Source organism: Marmota marmota, unplaced genomic scaffold, assembly GCF_001458135.2.
Source record: "Marmota marmota marmota unplaced genomic scaffold, marMar, whole genome shotgun sequence".
NCBI classification, from domain to species: domain Eukaryota; kingdom Metazoa; phylum Chordata; class Mammalia; order Rodentia; family Sciuridae; genus Marmota; species Marmota marmota.
In genome coordinates, this window is record NW_026000261.1 from 13,235,826 (window position 1) to 13,245,797 (window position 9,972).

Genomic DNA, 9,972 nt, shown 5'->3' on the forward strand with positions numbered 1-9,972 from the left:
AGAGAGTAGTAATGTAATCACTACAGATATGTTTTTGTAGTCATCTGCATGCTGCACATAACTGTTATTTCAGTTATGTATTATGACTATTTATTCTAAAATATTTTTTAGTTAGTACTTTCTGTAGAGATGATTCTTTTTAGCTTGAATATAATCTGGTGGTAATAAATGATCTCTTAACAATATAGAATGAAATTATATACCTAGTGATAGTATTTATGGTTGAACCATACATGAGGACATGACAGTAATCATAATCTCCAATATATTTTCAAAAAAAATTGTCATTTTATATCAACAATGGCACCAACATAAATTTAGGAAATTGAGTTTTTAATACGAATATTCTTGTGTTTTATAAAACTAGAGTCCACAGCAAGCTTTAGTATTAATTGAAAAAAAGAAAAAAATGCCAACTACAAAAATCTGTTTTACTTAAACATAATAAATAGAAGACAAGGAGTTCTCAAAGGTTTTTGGCAAACATTCTTTAGTTGTTTTTATGTAACTATTATCTCTTTCCATAGCTGCCTATGTGTTTTAATGTAGTAAGAAATTCTCTACTTCATTTTCCTTTCAAATTGCTCAGCAGGAATTCAGTAAATGTTTATCCTATGATGGCTTTAAACAGCCTAGAGAAGAATCTGGTATGGAAGATTGGAGCAGATAGTATTGTCTCTATTTGTTTAAGTGCTTGAGGTATTATAATGAATCGAAAGAAAACAATTTAGCCACAGATGCTTTGAACTGAATACATAGGGAGAACAACTGGAGAAATTGATAGAGTACCTTTAAATCTGCCAAGCTGCTGAAGGCGTTCTTGAGGCAAAGATAAAACCTACATTTGAGTGCTGTCTAAACCCTCTTTATGAAACACAAGCTCAAAGTGTAGAAAAATCTGACACAAAGGAAATGATAACTGGAATGCAACGCATTAAAGATTTTTTTGAAAAGCAACTGTTACAGGTCAACATATGAAAACTAAGTAGAAAATGGTATGAATTAGAACATAGGGATGAAGTTATTCATATCTGTCCTTCAGATGGAATACATGTGTGATCTGCATTAGAGGAATAAGAAAGTGAGATGTTAACTAGAAACAAGATTAGGAAATGCTAAACCAAACATTAATAAAACTTCATGTGTTTTCAGGTTAGGCATCCTTTCTTTTTCAAAGCTTAAGCTGAGGTACATATACTTCTTAGAGAACCACTACAATAATGTATTTGTTTATATATATATATATATATATATATATATATATATATATATAGCTCTCATATATATGTGTATTTTATCTATAATAGAAATTTGTAACTTGATACTGATATTAAATTTGAACATATGAAAAATGAAACAGACATATGATAATATATTTAGTTATGTATTATTTCTTGCCTCAAATAAAGTATAAATTCATTATCTTTAATTTTCCTTAATAACACAGCTCAATACCATTGCATATTAATTTCACTCTAAACATAATAGACTTAAAAATCTTTCATGGCTATTCAAGTTCTTGAAAGTAGGAAAAATTATTTACTAATTAATAAAGGGATAATTTCAAATAAAATTTTGTAACTATATATTTATATGCACATAGAGAACAAAAGTTTGAAGGAAATCCATTAAAATATCAACAATTTACTTGGATTCTGTGATATATTCCCATAATCCATTTTCAGAATTATAGAGCCTATTCTTAGGTACTATCAGAGCAGCTAACTGCCATCCTTCTCAAGCAGTTTACTTTGGCTTAGAGAACTATCTCCTCCAGGAGCATGCTTACTTCCTAGGGAACACTGAATCCAGTAATCAGTGAAAAATTATAAAGCACTGGTTCTTTCCCTACATCTTGAAACTATAATGATGGACCATTTGAGCTTCAGGGCTCCTTATGGTATCACTTTAGGCATTTGCTGTGATTCTATCACAATTGAACCTTTCCTTCTTCTTAATCTATTTTCTTTTTTTTATTTCCACCCCACTATTAAATCTGAAAACATGTTCTCACATATTTATGCACATTAATTATCTCCCCATGAAACCCAATCAGCAACAGATACTACCATAATTTGACAAAGAAAATGGATATGGATAATAAGATATGATCCTGGAGCTGGATCATCAACCAGCTAGAACAAGGACAAACTTCTCTCAAAGGTATAGGGAGCAGCTATGAATTTGCAGGTTATATGGTCACTTTAATTCATACCAAACTCTGCTAGCATAACATGAAAGCAGCCAGAGATAAAATATAAAGAATGGGAGTGGCTATATTCTTATTAAATGTTGTTCATCCAAATAAACAACTAACCCATGGGTCACAATTTGCTGGCCCATGAGATAGATGGAAATGAAGAACAGATAACTGATTGTAATTTAGAGCCTGAATAACTACTCATATAAAATAGTAAAAAGCTTGCTATAATTTTCTCAGGGGTTAAAGTGGGATACTATAGTAATGGAATGATACATAGCAACAGAAAATTGTATTGGACATTTGATAAATATGGGATAACAATATTAATAAGAACAATGGAATTGTTTGGTTGCTACTAGGGAAAACTGTTGCTGTGTAAGGCATCAACAGTAAAATGGCAGGGAAACTCCATGCCCTCATTCTGTCTATAGAAACATCTAAAAACAATCAGAAACATGTAAAAACAACCATTCATAACTTGTTTCTGTCTTGCCTAAGTTAGATCTCAGGCAGGAAAAAGTAGTAGCCACAACTCATGAAGGTTTCAGAGACAACAGACCTGCAAACATCTTGTGAAAGACATATAAAAGCCTATCTAAGACACTGAGGAGAAGTTAAGTAAGCCACTTTAAAAAACGAGGACAACACTGATAGAAATTAAAAGAGAAATAGTTCTAAATAATATTTGGGGTTATTAATACACAATGTTCAATGATGATTAGAACAAACCTGTTAATGATCAGCAAGAAAATATAAAACTTTAAAATGTTTGTTAGACCTAAGAGACATATATGGAATTCTACCAAATAATGTTAGAATCAACATTTTTTCCAAAGGCACTTGAAATGTTTACCAAGATAGACCATACATTAGCAGGTTTCAATAAGTTTTAAAAGTTAGCATACAAACTGTTATGCTGAAAATTTAATAAAATCAATCACAGAAGGAAAATTGAAATATTCATAAATATGTGGAAATTAAACAATAATACTCTTAAAAAGTAGACCAAAGAAATCACAAAGGAGATTTGAAAATACTTTTAAACACATTAAAACAAAAGCACAACATATGAAATCTTATTGAGTACAACAAAAGCTGTGCTAAGGAGGGAAATTTGTAGTTGTGGATGCTTACATTAGAAAAGAAAGAAGTCAAAACTCTTGTTTTCCAGAGTCACTCTGGCTGGAGGAAGTACACTTTTAAGGAGGTAGCTTATCATAAATGTCAATCAAGAAGTGAAGGATTGCCAGATCACCCACACCGGCCTGCACAGGACCAAGGCTCACAGTAGGCCTGCTCCATTCTGCCACCTGCAGACATCTACCAGAGCCCAGTCTCTGGCACAGGACAACCCCTTCCAACCAATAGACTCCTGGGAGGGCAGGCCAGGCCCAGATCCACCCACACAGGCCTGCGCAGGACCCAGGCTCACAGTAGGCCCCAGTCCATCCTATCACCTGCAGACACCTGCCAGAACCCAGCTTCTGGCAGGGGACTGCCCCTTCCAGCCAGCAGACTACTTCTGCCTGTGAGGGACCTAGGCTCACAGTAGGCATTGGTCCATCCTGCACCAGCAGACAGCCACCTGAGCTCAGACTCTGGCATAGGACAACTCATTCCAAACAGTAGGTTGTCCAGACCAGATCTGCCCTCACCAACTTGCGTGGGACCCAGGTCCAGTATCCACACTGCAAGAAAAGAAGACACATAGAACATGAAGAAACAAGGGAGAAAAGTGCCCCAAACAAACCAGGATACTACAATAATAGAACCTATGGACAGCAAAGTTGATGAAATGTCAGAGAAGGAGTTCAGAAGGTTCATAATAAAAATGATTTGTGAATTAAAGAATGACCTAAATGAGCAAATACAGGCAAAAATTGATTACTCCAACAAGGAGATAAGAGAGCAAATACAGGTAGCCAAAGATTACTTCAAGAAAGAGATAAAAACTCTGGGGAAAAAACTCAGAAATCCTTGAAATGAAGGATACAATAAACAAAATATAAATCTCAATAGAAAAGATAACCAACAGACTAGATTACTTGAAAGAAAGAACATCAGATAATAAAGACCAAATATACAATCTGAAAAATAAAGTTGATTACACAGTAAAGATACTAAGAAACCATGAAGAAAACATACAAGAAGCATGGGACAGTATCAAAAGACCAAATCAAAGAATGTTTGGGATAGAGGAAGGCACAGAATTTCAAACCACAGGAATGCAGAATCTCTTCAATGAGAAAATATCAGAAAATTTTCCAAACATGAAGAATGAATTGGAAAACCAAATACAAGAGGCTTACAGGACACCAATTATACAAAATTACAACATATCTGAAGCAAGGCACATTATAATGAAAATGCCTAGCATAGAGAATAAGGATAGAATCTTAAAAGCCATAAGAGAGAGAAATCAAATCACGTATAGGGGGAGACCAATTCATATCTCAGGATATTTTTCAACCCAGACACTCAAAGCCAGGAGATCATGGAACAACATATACCAAGCTGTGAAAGAAAATGGATTCCAACCAAGAATATTATATACAGCAAAACTAAGCTTTAAATTTGATGATGAAATTAAAACCTTCCATAATAAAGAAAAGTTAAAAGAATTTACAACTAGAGAGCCTGCACTAAAGAACATCATCAGCAAAATATTCCATGAAGAGAAAATGAAAAAAAAAATGATGAAAATTAGCAGAGGGAGGTATTACACTAAAGGAAAACCTAATCAGAGGAAAAACCAAATCAAGTTAAGTACCAAAAATAAACAAAAATGGCTGTGAATACAAATAATGACTTAATAATAACCCTGAATATTAATGGTCTAAACTCACCAATCCAAAGACATAGACTAGCAGATTGGATAAAAAAAAAGACCCAACAATATTCTGCCTCTAAGAGACACATCTCATAGGAAAAACATCCACAGACTGAAAAGTGAAGGGTTGGAAAAAATCATACCACTCACCTGGACTGCAGAAGCAAGCAGGAGTTTCTATCCTCATATCAAATAAAGTACACTTCAAGCTAAAGTTAATCAAACGAGAAAGAAGGACACTACATTCTGCTCAAGGGAACCATACACAAACAAGACTTGGCAATTACAAATATATATGCCCCGAAGAATGAAGCATCTACATTCATCAAACAAACTCTTCTCAAGTTCAAGAGTCAAATAGACCACAACACAATAATTTTGAGTGACTTTAAAACACATCTTTCACCACTGGATAGACTTTCCAAACAAAAGCTGAAGAAAGAAACTATAGAACTCAATAATATAATCAATAACTTAGACTTATCTCACATATATAGAATATTTTATCCTTCAAAAAGCAAGTACACTTTCTTCTCAGCAGCACTTTTGTCCTTCTCTAAAATAGAACATATATTATGTTACAAAGCAACTCTTAGCAAATATGAAAATGCAGAGATACTACCCTGAATTCTATCAGATCATAATTGAATGAAATTAGAAATCAATGATAAAATAAGAAATAAAAGCTACTCCAACACCTGGAGTAATACGCTACTGAATGAATAGTGGGTTGCAGAATATATTAAAGAGGAGATTTTAAAAAAAAATTAGAGGTGAATGAGAACACAGCAACAACATATCAAAATCCCTTGGACACTATGAAGGCAGTTCTAAGAGCAAAGTTCATTGCATGGAGTTCATTCCTTAAAAGAAGAAAAAGACAACAAATAAATGATTTAACATTACATTTCAAAGACCTAGAAAAAGAAGGACAAATCAACACCAAAAGCACCAGAAGACAGGAAATAATTAAAATCAGAGCTGAAATCAACAAAATTGAAACAAAAGAAACAATTGAAAATATTGACAAAATATAAAGTTAGTTCTTTGAAAAAAATAAATAAAATTGACAGACCCTTAGCCATGTTAATGAAGAGAAGGAGAGAGTGAACTCAAATTATTAACGTACGTGGTGAAAAAGAAAATATCAAGACAGACACCACAGAAATTCAGAAGATAATTCGAAATTATTTTGAAAACTTGTACTCCAAAAAACTAAAAAAACAATGAAGGCATTGACAAATTTCTAGAGTGATATAATTTGCCCAAATTGAATCAGTATGATATACACAATTTAAAGAGATCAATTTCAAGTGACAAAATAGAAGATGCCATCAGAAGCCTAACAATCAAGAAAACCCCAGGACCATATGGATACACAGTGGAATTCTGCAAGACCTTTAAAAAAGAACTAATACCAATACTCTTTAGATTATTTCAGGAATTACAAAAAGAGGGAGCACTTCCAAACACATTCTATGAGGCCAATATGACTCTGATTCCAAAACCAGGCATAGACACATCAAAAAAGAAAACTTCAGAAATATCTCTAATGAACATAGATGCAAAAATTCTGAATAAAATTCTGACAAATTGAATACAAAACATATCAAAAAGATATGCACCACGATCAAGTGGGGTTAATCCCAGGGATGCAAGGGTGGTTCAACATTTGAAAATCAATAAATGTAATTCATCACATCAATAGACTTAAAGATAAAAATTATATGATCATATCAGTAGATGCAGAAAAAGCTTTTGACAAAATACAGCATCCCTTTATATTCAAAAACACTAGGAAAACTAAGGATAACAGGAACATATCTCAATATCATAAAATCTATCTATGCTAAGCCCCAGGCTAACATCATAATAAATGTAGAAAAAGTGAATGCATTCCCTCTGAAAAACTGGAAAAAGACAGGGATGCCCTCTTTCACCACTTCTATTTAACATAGTTCTTGAAAGAGTGACCAGAGCAATTAGATAGGTGAAAGAATTTAAAGGGATACACATAGGAAAAGAAGAACTCAAATTATCACTATTTGCTGATGATATGATTCTATACCTAGAAGACCCAAATTTTTCCACAGAAAACTTCTAGAACTAGTAAATGATTTCAGCAAACTACCAGGAAATAAAATCAACACCCATAAAACAAAGGCATTTCTGTATATCAGAGACAAATCTTCAGAAAGAAAAATGAGGAAAACTACCCCATTTACAATAACCTCAAAGAATATAAAATAAAAATATTTGGGAATCAACTTAATGAAAGTGGTGAAAGATCTATACAATGAAAACCACAAAAGCCTAAAAAAAAAGAAATTAATGAAAACCTTAGAAGATGGAAAGATCTACCTTGCTGTTGGATAGCTAAAACTAATATTATCAAAATGATCATACTATCAAAAGCATTGTACAGATTTAATGCAATTCTGATCAAAATCACAATGGTATTCCTCATAGAAATAGAAAAAGCAGTCATGAAATTCATCTGGAAAAATAAGAGACCCAGAATAGCTGAAGCAATCCTTAGCAGAGTGAAGCAGGTGGCTCTGCTATACCAGACCTTAAGCTATACTACAAAGGAATGTTTAAAAAAAAAAAAAAAAAAAAAACAGCATGGTATTGGCACCAAAACAGAAAAGTAGACCAATGTTACAGAATAGTAGGCCCTAATCTCCATCATGAGGGATTAGGCCCCAAGTTCCTTAATAAGACTCCTGTGGTGCAAGTATTAAAACCAAGAATCAATAAATGAATGGATTCATACTAAAAAAGTTTATTATCAGCAAAAGAAACAATCTGTGTGATGAATGGAGAGCTTACACCTTGGGAGCAAAATTTACTCCTCACACATCAAATAGAGCACAAATCTCTAGAGTATATAAAGAACACAAAAAGCTAAACACCAATAATAATAATAATAATAATAATAATAATAATAATCCAATCAATAACTGGACCAAGGTCCTGAACAGACACTTCGCAGAAGATGATATATAATCAATTAACAAATATATGAGAAAATGTTTATCATCACTAGCAATTAGAGAATTGCAAATCAAAACAACTGTAAGATTTCATGTCACTCCAGTGAGAATGGCAGCTAATATGAACACAAACAACAATAAGTGTTGGTGAGGATGTGGGGGAAAAGGTACACACAAACAGTACTGGTGGGACTGTAAGTTGGTACAGTCGATATGGAAAGCAGTATGGAGATTCCTTGGAAAATTGGGAATGGAACCACCATTGGATCCAGCTATCCCTCTCCTTGGTCTATACACAAAGGGCTTGAAAACAGCATAATACAGGAACACAGCACATCAATGTTTATAGCAGCACAATTCACAATATCTAAACTGTGCAACCAACCTAGATTCCCTTCAGTAGATGAATGGATAAAAAAACATGTGGCATATATACACAACGGAATATTACCCAGCAATAAAAGAGAATAAAATCATGGCATTTGCAGGTAAATGGATGGAGTTGGAGGAGATAATACTAAGTGAAGTTAGCCAATCCCAAAAAAACAAATGCCAAATGTTTTATCTGATAAAAGGAGGCTGATTCATAGTGGGTAGGGAGGAGGACCATGGGAGAAATAGAGGAACTCTAGATAGGGCAGAGGGGTGGGAGGGGGTATGAGGTTAGAAATGATGGTGGAATGTGATGGTCATCATTATTCAAAGTAGATGTATAAAGCACAAATTGGTGTGCATATACTTTGTATACAACCAGAGATGTGAAAAAAAAAATGTGCTCTATATGTGTAATCCCAGTGGTTCAGGAGGCTGAGGCAGGAGGATATCAAATTAAAACCAGCCTCAACAACTTAGCAATAGCCTGTATTAAAATTAAAAAAAAAAAAACAGAAAAGGGCTAGGTAGATGGTTCAGGTGGTTGAGAAACCCCTGTGTTCAATCCTTGATAGAAAAAAAAAAGAAGAAGAAGAAAAGAAGGACGAGGAAAAGAAGGAGGAAGAGGAGNACTATAGATTAAACACAGGTGTCCTCAATCACTGAGAAACATTACCAGCCCTTTCTATATTTTATTTAGCAACAAAGTCTTGCTGTGTTGCTTAGGGCTTCCCTAAATTTCTGAGGATAGATTTTGAACTCTCAATCCGCTTGCCTCAGCCTCTCAAGTCACTGGGACTATAGGCATGCACCATCATGAGTAGCCAAAAACTTCTCTCTTTCAAGGTCATAGTGTTGGATTATGTTGCCTTGGTACCACCAGACAAAAAAACTGGGCAGGTGAATTTTTTCATGTTGACTGAGATTATGTGCTAAGGTCTGCAAAACTGGAAAAGCTGTAAAGTGTAAACTTTTAAGTAAGTCAAGAATTTTATTTATTTATTTAATTTTTTTACAAGTTAAGGGAGAAGTAGAAGCCAGGTTTGAAGATTTAAGTTGATTGCTATTCAGTATTTAGGCCTGCAACTCTGTTATGTGATAAGCAATACACTCTTCCAGTTGAACAATTGGTTAGGAAATTCTTTGGCTTCTAATCAGACTCTTGGGCCAGCAGGCAATTTGTGCCTGTGGTGAATGTGATTACAGCAGTGCTGAATGATATGGTGAGAGCAAGTGACAAGCATGTGGAAACTCTGGATAACAAGGCCTTCCCGTTCCTGGGAAAAGCTAATGGTATTCTCAAGCCGTGACCTCACTGGAGAAATGCTTTTGATTTTGGACCTCAATACCCATCTTCAAATCCATACATTCAGGATCTAATAAGATTCTGGTGCTTTAAATTTGTCATTTCAGTACTTTCATCAATGCAAATCCAATCAAGACATGACTGTGTTCTGCATCAATGGCTGAGCCTGGTTGCACATATAGATCACACAGGAAGCTTTTGAAAAATGGACATTTAGAGGTCCTATTTTAAACTTGAATCATAATTTAGGGAATGTGGATACAGA

At 34.1% G+C, this 9,972-nt stretch overlaps 1 pseudogene; it reads left to right on the plus strand.

The window, feature by feature from the left end:
* The first annotated feature begins 617 nt into the window (after nt 1-617).
* Nucleotides 618-9,711, plus strand: LOC125614298 (annotated as a pseudogene).
* Nucleotides 9,712-9,972: the final 261 nt, after the last annotated feature.